This window comes from Lynx canadensis, chromosome A3 (assembly GCF_007474595.2).
Source record: "Lynx canadensis isolate LIC74 chromosome A3, mLynCan4.pri.v2, whole genome shotgun sequence".
Lineage (NCBI taxonomy): Eukaryota > Metazoa > Chordata > Mammalia > Carnivora > Felidae > Lynx > Lynx canadensis.
The window spans coordinates 68,430,103-68,443,543 of record NC_044305.1 but is presented as its reverse complement, the minus strand read 5'-3'; positions in this window follow the sequence as shown (position 1 = coordinate 68,443,543).

The window sequence follows — 13,441 nt, the reverse complement described above, 5'->3', positions numbered from 1 at the left end:
TTTGAAGTTATTTTCCTAAAGATGCTATCTAAATGAACTTCTTGCAGGCATGCTGACAGTGTGGAGCCTGCTTGAGATTCTCCCCCCCCCACCCGCCCCACCCCTCCTCAGCTTGTACTCTCTCTCTCTCTCTCTCTTAAAAAAAAAAAAAAAGAAAGAAAGAAAGAGAAATGTGTCTACAGCTACTGAGGACTGAATTTTTCCCCCTTTTAAGTTTAATTAATTTATATTTAAATAGCTATCTGTAGCTAGTGTTTACTATATTGGGAAGCACAGTTCTGGCATATTTGTCATAAACCTAAAATTGCAACCATTACCTCACCATGCAATCCACCTCCCTTTCTGATGTTTTCTCCAGGACAGCTGGTTGAGCAAATAGATGGAAAAACTGTAGTGCTTAACTTCTAATTTGCTAGAGAATCTCCAATGGCAGTCTTTAATAGGAATTAAGAGCAAGCCAGGCCATGAAGATATACTCATTCTTGACTGTTACACATGAATGGCCAACAAAATCTCTGTATAATCAGTCTATCAAGAAAAGTTATAATTAGAATCTTATTTATTTGCTTCTTGTGAAACACTGGGTGCCCTTTACCATATTAACACAATTAGTGCTAAAAAGCAATGGGAAATTGGCTTTGGTACTCACATCATTCTTTTGGTACTCATGAGATTTTCAACACAAGTCAAAGTATCATTCTGGATTGGTGTTAAGGATGTTTCTTGTGATCAGATTGGCCTAAATAATACATGAGCTTACATGTACGTACACATTTCATGCCAGCTGTTACTGAGAGAGCATTCCTAACTACCCTTGGTAATTCCTTCTAGCCCTCCTGAGGTCCACTTAGACAGGTTGTTAAGTTTGCTCAGAAGGACTCTAACCTAATGTAGAGGACTCTCTCCAAGCATCGGATGCATGGTTTCATCTTTTGCAAATTGGGCTATAATGAAAATAGTTAAGGTGTAGTCTGTAAGTTTGCATTTTAATAAGCACTCTGATGATTCTGATGCAGGTATTCCTTCACCGTGTTTGAGAGAAGTGGATTTGGACTGTAGAACTCATTAGAGGACCAGAACACAGACCACAGGCACACAGCATGATAATGTACATTAATGAGACAGTAAGGCTTTGAGAGAGGAGACAGGGAGGGTCCAAGATGGCGACGCAGGAAGACTCTGGACTAGAGGGCTGACTGAACAGCTTCTGCACAACATAAGATAGATGGACCACAGAGAAAATGGGCAAGAAAGATGGAGACAAGGTAAGGATAGGAAGTGCACCCCCCAACCCCACTCTGAGAACTGCAGTGGGGAGGGGTGGTACTGAGGGGCCACCTGGGGCTTAGAAAAAAAGCTGCAGTTTAAAAGAGCAACTAGAGTATAGAGGAGTCAGTCCTAGAACCCTACCAAAGAGTGGGGGCCTGCTAGAACTCTCACTGGAGTCGGAGGTGCTTGTGAAGATCATGATTTGTGTTTTCGCTCCACAGTTCGTAGCACAGATGGGGCAGGGCTCCAGGCACCATAGTCAGCCTGTTGCCTCAGGGAGATCTGGCATTCTAGCCCACACCAGACCCAGATGCCCTGAGGCACAGAAAAAAAAAAAAAACCCTGCAGTTTAAAAGAACAACTAGAATATAAAAGATGTTCAAATTCGCTAATCATCAGGAAAATGCAAATCAAACCCATAATGAGATATTACCTCACACCAATGAGAATGGCTAAAATCAAAAGCTCAAGAAACAAGTTTTGGCCAGGATGTGGAGAAAAAGGAACCTTCATGCACTGTTAGTGGGAGTGTAAACTGGTACAACTACTGTGGAAAACAGTATGGAGTTTCTTCAAAAAATTAAAAATTGAAGTACCATATGATCCAGTAATTCCATTACTAGATATTTACCCAAAGAAAACAAACCACAGATTTGAAAAGATCTATGCACCGCTATGTTTATTGCAGCATTATTTATAATAGCCAAATTATGAAAGCAACCTAATTGTCTTCTGATGAATAGATAAAGGACATGTGGTATATATACAAATGCAATATTATTCAGCCATAAAACAGAATGAAATCTTGCCATTTGCAACAACATGCATAGACCTAGGCTGTATTATGCTAAGGGAAATAAGTCAGTCAGAGAAAGACAAATACCATATGATTTCACTTTTATATGGAATCTTTAAAAAAATGAATAAACAACAGCAACAGTAACAAAATAGAAACAGAACCATAAATATAGAAAACAAAATGGTGGCCGTTGGGGGCCAGAGGGATGGGCAAAATGGTGAAGGGGAGTGAGAGGTACAGGCTCCCAGTTATGGAATAAATAAGTCATGGGATGAAAGGTACAGCAAAAGAAATATAACCAATAGTATTGTAACAGTGTGTGGTTACAGATGGTAGATACACTTGTGGGGAGCATAGCACAATGTATAGAGTTGCACAATCAATATATTGTACCCCTGTAACTGATGTAACATTTTGTGTCAACCATACATTAATAAAACAAAGAAAGGGAGAGATAGACCATTTCAAACAGTTTAACCAAAGAACACATGTCTAGAGAGATGCCCTGTGCATATGTAAGAGTCAGGGAGGGGGATAACAATATACATTCTAGAAGAAGGCCTTCAGAAATAGAAACATTTCAGGAAACTGAAGTAGTCTGTAGAATTACAGAAGCCTTGGCAAATGAATAATTGTCGGAGAGCTACAAGCCCTTTTCCCTCAGCAAGATGTTCCAATCACTGGGTGGTTAACAAAAGGTAACCTCCATATTTTGTTTCTTTTTTCTTCCTAATAAGGTGGAGAGGAAAGCAAGCATTGACCTGAAACAAAATCCCTTGCTGTCCTGCGGTTGGAAGCATGTGCCTTGTTTTAAAAACTCTGTGCTCTGAGATGAGGTAAGCAGCTCAAAATAGTGATTTTCAGCTGCCTTTGTTCTTTTTTATGTGGTAAGGTCTTACTAGGTATGGATTTCTTGGTGGCACCTTTTGGGGTGCATCACTAGGAATGTGTCCAAGTAAAATCATTTGAAAGTACCCTGCCTTCCAGTAGTGCCACCAGTAATAGTAGTGACTCTTACAAAGACTACTTAACACCATTAGGCATAAAAATAAAGAGCCATTCTGCCATGTTCTACTCTCAGGGAAAGGCTTGCTGTGACTCTGTGCGTGTTGCTGTGCTGAAATGGTCCACGGTAGCTGCCTAAATGCAAGAATAATTTTATTTCCAAGAATACTAAAAGGATGCTTTGATTTGGTTTGAAAAGGCCAGAGTCTGACAGATACACTAAGAATATTACATATTTAACTCCTGGAAGTGCACATTATGTTTCAGTAAATGGAATCCTGTTTCTCCAGTGGAGTCCCCAGGGTTAAGTTTTTCTCCTTCCCCCTTTGCCTCTCTCCTCCCTTGCCTTGTTTAGAAAACAATCATCAAAAAGAAAGGAGAGGTGCCCATATTTATACTCTAACCTAACACTCTTAAAAAACTATTTTGAAATAGTTCATAATATCCCCACTTTATAGAGCAGCAAACCAAGGTTTAAAGCAGTTAATTAACTTTCTGTCGATAAGGTAATTAGCACAGGACAGAAACTCATTCAGACCCAGACATGTGAAACTTCAAATGACTTGTTTTGTTATGCCTTGACGTATATTATCTTATTCCAAAATTGAACTCATGTTTATCTTTTCTTGAAGTATCTTTGCTTAAAAAAAAACAAAATTTCTACTTCCTTGCATTTACCTCAGTTCTTACAATAGCCTGTGTCTGGTCTTCAGGCTGGCAATGCCCTTCCACTACAATTCAACCTGCCAATTGCTGCCTCCTTTTCTTATAACACTAATCTGCCATTTCCCATCCATATGCATGGTACCATTTATTATTCCCACTAGCCATATGTGAGAGTGCCCATTTCTACAAAACCTCATCAACACACTGTGCTAGAATTTTGCCAAAGAATAAGTCAGAAATGGGGAAGCTATACATCTGTAATGAGCTTACTGGATGCTTTACAAACCATTATTTCTTTAATATTTACCATATTTAAGGCTTTGTTCAGGAGATATATGATATATTCTTGTTTTCATTGAGGAGACTATTGAATTAAAGAAGGAGCTAGAAGTTGGTCTTGAAAAAAAATGGTAGTAAAATCTGAACTATGAAATAGTTCATCTGAAATCTTTTTTTTTTAAATATAGACATTCAAACTTAATAAAAATCCAGAAGATAAGCACTAGAATAACAGAAAGCCACGTTATATATAACAGACTAATACCAAATTCAAGCTAAATATACCTTAAGCAAGAGTCGTATATTTCCCTCCACCATAGTCTTTTTTTCTTCTTGCTTTAATTATATGAACTACTAATTTTGATTTTGAGGTAACAGCACAGCAGCATAGCTAACAAGTTTCCTTCCGCAGTTTTGACAAGGCGTATTCAAATACATATTGCAGAAGACTCCATAAGAATACGTGTGTGTTGGCATTACTACACTCTGAAAGAGTTGTCTGCAGCTGCTGTGAAATCTTCAGATTGATTTTCATGCAGGATAATCCTTTAGAGAGTCAAATAAAAATTCCCAAAGTAGTGAGGTGAAGCAGTTGTTTAGGAGGAAATACTAGCAACCTGACTCTGCAGTCATGCATGCTACATACAAATCTTTCTCTGATTTGTTTTTGCCCCTTTGATTGGTTGTAACCTGCTCAGTCTGGTTGGAAATTCTCCTGTGTACCTTTTAAAATAATTTTTTAAAACTATATTCAACAAACCACAAGTGCTTTTCTCATTATTCTGGGTAAGCATCAAGAGAAGGAATTCAATGCTGGTGATATATCAAGTATACATTTTTTACTTCAGAAAATTTTAGAAGTGGTTGGTAAAAGGACTGTCATCTCTAGTTTTCCTAGTAGATTGTCCATATAACTCAATGAGCTTATAAACTTTAAGTAGTCAAGCCTGCCGTTTAACCTCTTCTCAGATTATGCTTATGCTTACTGGACAGTATCACTCATTTTCATGGTTTTAATGAGTGTACGTATTCCAAAGACTTCAACAAGTATATCCTAACTAAACTTGTCAGACCTCTGTGTATTCAACTGCCTATTAAGTATCTTGGTTTGAATATCTTTTGGACACCTTATCACAATATGTACAAAACTAGACATCATTCCTCCCAACCTGTCCCTTTTCTCCATATTCACAAGCAAAATTCTGCTCCACTCTGTGATCTTTCTATCAGTGTGTGCTAATAACATCCTCTTTCCCAAGTCAGAAGTCAGACCTACTTGCTCTCTCTTTCATTCTTTTTTTTATCCAATCAAACATCAAGTCCTATTGATTCTTTCTCATAAATAAAATCAAGACACAATCCACTTCTGTCTATCCCATTGCAACTATGCTCACCAAGAGCATTCTCATCTCCCCACTGGATTACTACAACCACAAGTCTCACTTGCCCCCACTAATCTAGTCCCCAAACTGCAACAAAAGTGGTCTTTTAAATTTTTTTTTTCAACGTTTATTTATTTTTGGGACAGAGAGAGACAGGGCATGAACGGGGGAGGGGCAGAGAGAGAGGGAGGCACAGAATCGGAAACAGGCTCCAGGCTCCGAGCCATCAGCCCAGAGCCTGACGCGGGGCTCGAACTCACGGACCGCGAGATCGTGACCTGGCTGAAGTCGGACGCTTAACCGACTGCGCCACCCAGGCGCCACAAAAGTGGTCTTTTAAAAATGCACATGTATTCATAACGTGTTGCTCCCTCCCAGATTAAAGTCTTTCACTGCCTTGCCAATACTCCAAAAGGCAAAACTTTTTACCCTGTTATCAGCTGCTTCATATTTTAATACCTGCTAATCTTTCAACTTTCACTATTTGCCTTTTATTTTCTCCACTCTTGACAGACTCAAATTCCAAAGTACCACTCCTATTTTTTCAACCTCTATGTTGTCCCAATTACCTGGAACATTCCTATTTTTCCTTTATGTTTCAGTTCTTGGATGTCCCATTTCTTGGGTGTCAGATGAGGGTGAGAAGTAGATGTTCAGGAAATGTCAGCCATCCACTCATGTGTGAGTCCTGTTTTGCCAGGATCTCCTTGCTCCAGACCTCATGTATACCTTCACAAAATGATGCACTGCTATGGAGCATGTCTGACTAGATGATGGTACATCACATAACAACTGGCAGCTCAGACTAGAAAACTCGCAGTAGTCAGAGGATCATTCTTTACCAGGATTTTGTGGTATCATAGGGACTATTAATGAAAAGTAGAAATGTTACCTGCTTGGCTCTAAAAGCCTGCATGGTGATTCTCCTATCTGAGGTTTCCATGCATTTTATACAGCATCTTGATCTTCCACAGACCCTTTGACTGTTATGGACCAAGTGGTAGAGCTTCTGACTCTAGAGCCTGAACAGTTTTGTGAGCTGTTTCTTTCTGTGGGTCTCACTTTCAGATGGCAAACTTAAGTGATTTGGTAAATTGTTCAGAGTGGCACCTTTCAAATAAGGTATATATTGCCTCCAAAAGTTCTATCAAGCAAGTAAAATTAGTGCAATACAGAGAATAACATGGATATTGTAGTTTAGGTAGTGTGGTCAGGGAATGTCTAAGAAGTTCACCTTTAAGCTAAGATGAGAAAATGAAAGAGGACTTGCCAAGTGAGAAGGCAAGAAGTGCATCCACGAAGAGAGAACAGATGAGAGGAGGGTGGTTTGACTGGAGCACAGAGAACAAAAGGCATGTGGCCACCATTGAGTTTGGAGGCAAGGTCAGGTCTCTGATTATTTAGGGCATTATGACCATAGAGATAGATCCAAATTTTATTCTAAGGTGCTAGAGCAATTATAGACACTTTCAAGGTCAGAAATAGTAAAGGAAGGCAAAGAAACATAGCGACACTAGAGTTTCAGAATGGAAAGGCTGGACTGAATTAGAAAGCATTGTTTTTATGTTTTCTTGAGAGGTTATATGTGATTCTTTACAAAATAGATGGAAATTCCATTGTACATCAATGAAGGAAAAATTTAAAAGCCTAAAGGGTAGACTAAGATAGTTCTAGATTCCATATAATTAAGAGAGACAAGTGCTGATTTCTCCAGGTAATAGTCAATATGTTTTTTAGAAGCTTAAATTTTTCATTCAGGAAAGTACTTTCAAAATTATCTGGCTAAGCTCTTAATGATAAATGTGAGAAAACTGAGGCCCAGGGGTATGGAAATCAGTTAAATCTCACACAGACAGTGGCAGGGACTTAGATGGCCACCTCCCACTCAGTTGCAGGGTGGGACAGGGAATCATGAAGCACTTGAGTATATCTAAGTGTGTTAAGTGTATCTATATTGTAGGAAATTAGATTTAAAAGGAAAATGACTCAGTTTATCTTGGAAGGGTAAGAGTAAGTATTTTTTGGTTAGTGGTGGTGGTGGTTTTGTTGTTGTTGCTTCTCCCGGAGAAGGAAAGAAAATTCAATATTTTCTTTTTTGGGAAACAGAGAAAATTAAACTTATCTACATCTGGGTTGTATTTTAAATTATATATTGAGTACACACTTATAAAGAAAGCACCATGAGAGGAGGGGAACTAATGAGTTGATTTTGTCTGAGAATGAAGGAAATAATGAACCTGGACCCTGATGGAAGAGAAAGCTTTCCAGAAGGTGGAGATGGACAGGGCAAGGTACTCTAAGCTGAGGAAAGACAAAGAAAGGCAAAGGCTTTGGGGCACCTGGGTGGCTCAGTCAGTTAAGTGTCTGACTTCAGCTCAGGTTATGATCTCATGATTCGTGAGTTTGAGCCCTGTGTCTGGCTCTCTGCTGACAGCTCAGAGCCTGGAGCCTGCTTCAGATTCTGTGTTTCCCTTTCTCTCTCTCTCTGCCCTTTCCCTGCTCACACTCTGTCTCTCTCTGTCTCTCAAAAATAAATAAATGTTAAAAAATTTTAAAAAAAAAGAAAAAAAAAAAGAAAAGAAAAGGCCTGAGGGATTTAAATGTAGTTCATATAAAGCAGAATAAGGTTTTTTACTAGAGACCAAAGGCTGAGGCAAAGATAAATCATTTTTTCAGGATCTGATTTATTTCCCCACAGATCTTTGTCGATATTTCATTATTTGATTCACTTGTGAGAATGAGTCCATTCCCCAACCTGCTTCTTCATTATTCTCCATGAATACAGTGCTCTGGGAGAAGTGTTGGAAGTCTCTGTGTGAGTGTCTTGGGTGATTGCTATCTTCAATTTTCTGTGGCTTCTGTGGCTTTTGATCCCTAGCCAAACCCATCTGATTGATTTCACCTGAGCTTTACATTTGTATGTAAATTTAAATGTATTTTATATCAAAGGTAAAAAGAGTTACCTCCTTATTTGTTAAGTGATTGTGCTCTGGTAAAAGAAAGCAGTAAACAATGAAGAGGAAGAAAACGGAGCCCAGGAACAAGGTATTCAACTCAGGATCTTGGTGAAGAGAAGTTGCAGAGTAACAATTATGTATCAGGCCTAGGAAGGATGGGTCCCTAATAGAGTAGCTAAACTGGAGACAGTAAGAGGGAGGGCTCCATGAAAGAAAGTCGTGGATAGATTATTGGATGTATTGAGTGTTTGGCAAAAATATTTCTTGCTGTTTGACAGATATATTAGGGTATTAAGAAAAAAATGTTAAACACATGGAAAATTATGCAACAAATGAATATGTTATTTTTAAAGCATTTTTTCATTTTGTTTTAAGCCACAATTTATATACAGTAAAAGTCAATCTTTGTATATGGATCTGCGTGTGTTGAAAATGCGTACAGTTGGGTAACTACCACAAGATCTAGAATAGTTGTATCATCCCCCAAAGTTCGCTTTTTGTCATCATAGTTAATCTGTCTGCCACTTCCAACTCCTAGCAATCACTAGCTTTCTTGTCTTCATAGTTAGACCTTTTCCCCAGCACAGTATGTAGCTTTCCAAGTCTGACTTAGCTCAATGCATTGTGATTCATTTATGTTGTAAAATACATAAGTAATTAATTTTTTTCTTCTCTTTGGTTTCTTTTCTTTGCTAAGTATTTTTCCACTTTATGAATCTATCACAGTATAAGCATCCATTCACCACAAGAGGGATATTTGATTTCCCCCCCATTTTTGGAGATTACAAATAAAGTTTAATATACTTCTAATCTTTAAAAGGGAAAAACAATATGAGAAACAAAACATAATTATGGTAAATTACTTGGTGAACAGCATATGCATAGTTTAGATAATGCACGTTTTATCACTCAACCAAAGGTTGTCATTTCTTTAAAGATAATGGGGGCAAGGAAAGAAGAGGTTATTCAAGAGAGTTATCAACATCTATCAGAAGTCAATAGATAGTGTCTGTAGTTGATAAATGAAAGAATAAGAGCATTGATATTTATAAGCATGGAGAAAACTAGAAAACCCATCAAAATGATTTGAAAAACTTGCTTCCTTTGGAGAATTTAGAAGGTTGGAACAAGGAATCACAGACTTTTTTTTTTTTTTTTTTTTTTTCTTTTGTTTCCTTGAAAGCTAGTTAGTTCCATTTAAATTTTTAGCTATGTATATCTGTTAGTGTGATAGAAATAAAATAACAAATGACACTTGGTTTTTCTCAGTATGCTTCAGGTGGCTTCTCATATGACCATATTCCCAAACTTACTTTCTGTTCTCTGAAACTGTTCTCCTGTATCCTCTTCCCCTGTTTGTTAGAAGCTGTCTTCCCCTTTGATAAAAGAGCCATTACCTGCCTGCTCCTCAGAATTATCACATTATCTTTACCACTATGAGGATGATGACCCCTTCAGGAGTTTTCTTATATCTATGTGACAAAAAGTTACTGATGGAAGCCTAATGACTCACTTGATGACATCCATTTAAAAAGGAACACTATCTAAGAAGCTAACTATCTTAGCTCACCAGCAAGTTGCTTAGACACAAATTTATAGTCTCAAATAAAAAGCCCAGACCCCGTAATCCAACTACCACCACACAGTACAATAATTCCCAGATCAAATTAAGTAAGTCAGGGAATTACTTATGGGATCAAAGTTTCCCTCTTCCAGAATAAAAGAAACCAAAATAATATTTGCTCCAAATCAGCAGAAACATTAAACAGCCCATTGAAAGGAAGTTTAAATAGTGACAAGTCAATTGGAACCATGGGAAATGTGGAACATTGAAAACAAATGCACTCAAATATGGCATTAAAAACAGCAAGAAATTAGACACTTTAGCAAGACCAGAAGCTTCAGAAAGGGAAGAAAAGTAATTTTGTATGACCCTGCTTATTTCCCCAGGGACTAATATGTGGCTATATATTTAAGGATGCTTGCATTAGATTTCACTACTTGTGATTCAATAAATTCAGCACACCCTGGGATTTTCTAGGAGAAAAGAAGTTGATATGATGTATGTTAAGTGAAACTGTATAGGGGGAAGAGTATGTGTCAAATCTATTCCTTTTCTTATTTCCCCAGTTTGTTGAGATAAAAGATCATATAACACTGTAGCACCAGGGTCGTACCACCTTGTCTATCTATAATGTTTTAGAGCACTTACCATGTTACAGGAGTTCATTAGGTAGCCTGTCAAGTAGAATTTCAAGATTTCCCTTATAAAGGATTAATAAAACCAAGTCCAAGGTATCAGTTTCCAATTGAAACATAATTCACATAAGTGCCTTCTAGTTAAAAAAAAAAACTCTACTGTTGTGGCACCTGGGTGGCTCAGTCGGTTGAGTGTTTGACTTTAGCTCCGGTCATGATCTCGTGGTTCGTGAGTTCAAGCCCTGCATCAGGCTCTGTCTGACAGCCTGCTTCAGTTTCTGTGTCTCCCTCTCTCTCTGCCCCTCCCCTCCTCATGCTCTGTCTCTATCAGAAAGTAAATTAACATTAAAAAAAAAAATAAAGAAAAACCTACTGTTAAATATTGCCATATTAGCCCAAATTCCATCTATCTTTAGGCTTATATGTTTTCCTTAAAGCCTACCCTATTAGAATTCACACATTTGTAAAGCTCTACCTTTTTTTTTAGAGAAAATATATACTTGGAAACATTAAATCCTTATGTTTATTTTAGGTTTTTATCACAAAACTACAATGCTAAATGATATAAAATGTGGCAACATATTTTAGGACGCACTGTCTTAGAACAATCAGTAATTTTCAGTATATTGTAACTTTCAAAATAGCTTACATTCATTATCTCATTACATATATGTCATAAATAAGACTGATCCTTCTTAGATTAGGAGAATTAGTAGAGAATTTTTTTTTTTTTTATTTTTAAATTTTTTTTTCAACGTTTATTTATTTTTGGGACAGAGAGAGACAGAGCATGAATGGGGGAGGGGCAGAGAGAGAGGGAGACACAGAATCGGAAACAGGCTCCAGGCTCCGAGCCATCAGCCCAGAGCCTGACGCGGGGCTCGAACTCACGGACCGCGAGATCGTGACCTGGCTGAAGTCGGACGCTTAACCGACTGCGCCACCCAGGCGCCCCTAGTAGAGAATTTTTAATATTTGGTTCATTACTTGGAAAAGTTGGATCCCTGATTCTTCATTTCAATAGCGTCAACAGACCCATGATCCAGTCTTGACTCCTCCCCTCATCGCACTTAGCTCTATTTTGATTTTCAGATTTTTCATTTGTAGAATAGTTTCAATAATTACCAAGACTCCATTAGATTGTTATGAAAACTAATGAGTACCTTAAACAAGGCCAAGAAAGTAAATTATTTTTTTTTGTATTCCCAGACCGTGAATTACTCCATAACACTCCATAGAACATTAATGTGTTTTTAAAGAAATTGATAAAATTAAACATTGTAAATTAACAGCTAAATGTTAAGCAGATAATTTTTTCTTCACCATCAGTGCTTGCTGTGAAGCTTTATCACGCATATTGCCTCTCTTTCCTATAATAGTGTATATAGTGTATTTATAGTAGACAATCCAATCTAAAAGACTTTTTTCTTTAGAACACAAGGATTTGGAAATGGCATTCTTATTAAACAACATGGTAACTAAAGAGTGATGAGACTGAAAATAATGTTTGTAAAGCACGCAGTCCAGAAATGGGAAATACATGGGATTCCCACATTTGCATCCTTAATCAGAGTCCAGAGCTGTGCTGCTTGTTGCTTTTACTGTTTTTCTTAGTAGATTCATCAGATATATTGTGTTATGTCTGTTCTGTTTCAGTGGACTTATTATAGGGGGTTAGGTGACAGAATTGACACAGGATCAAAAATAGACCCACATACTAGCAATACTGCTTTTATTATAGCATATATATTAAAATAAATATCTACTTCTATCAACTTGTAAGTGAAATTCTGTTTAAATGTGATTTTGCCCCTATTTTGTCAGTATTTTCAGAATACTCCTTTAAGAAACCAGGTGGTTAAGTGATCTTAAATGAATTAGGAGTGACAGTGGTAAATTTATGTGGAAGAAACAAATCCAGATGAAATATTTTTTACTGGAATTAAATGGCAGACAGGTGTAACATGTTAATTAACACCTAGAATTTATATAACAGGGAAGTACAAACTCAGAAAACAGAACCAGAAACCAAGAACGTATCTTGAGGTGGTCTAGAAAGAGGAAAGCAAGATAAACCAGCAAACAACAACAAAACCCAAAAACATTAATGGTACAAATTTAGTAATAGAGATAATTTTTATTTGATATAAAATGTGGGCTACAAGTGTCTCTCTATGTAAATGGTTTCCATCATTTATCCCTAACTTACAGTGCTACATCCAACATTATACACCCCTCTTTACTTGCGGTAGATGTCAACCAGGCTAAAAGCATATGAACTGGTAAGACCTAAAATTCCTCAGACAACTGAGTGTGTTAATTCAGTATTTTCTTGAGACAGTTCTACTAGAATAGTCCTCTGAGCTGCCTCTTCCTTCTAAACAATAAATGTGAATTTACATTTCCAGCCAGTTCAATTTTTAGAGAAAAACATTGCAGATCTAAATAATACATCTAACTTCTAATAGAAATGCAAATTAAGATACCATTGTAGGCCAGAGAAATGATGCTGAACTTTTTAGGAATGAATTTCACCAGTACCTGTGGCAAAATATTCAGGTACAGTTCTTTAAAGTAAATGAGAATCCTTAAGACTAGGCAATATGATAATCACTACAGTTGTATTCAATATAATTTATTGTATAACTCCTATCTTGTTTTATGGAACTAGATGAGCTGTTCATTAGTGTAAAGAAGTCAGAGATTTTCTCAGGGGAGATTTTAAGAAGCATATTTTAGAAGATTTGGAGTAAGACTTTAGAGTCAGTTATGGCTATGAATCCAATAAAAAGCTGTAGGTTTTTATGTTCTTATTTTCATGTTGTTTCCTCTTGATGGTATAGAGAGACATCAAGCTGTTGCTCTTTGTTACATTTAAACTTAGG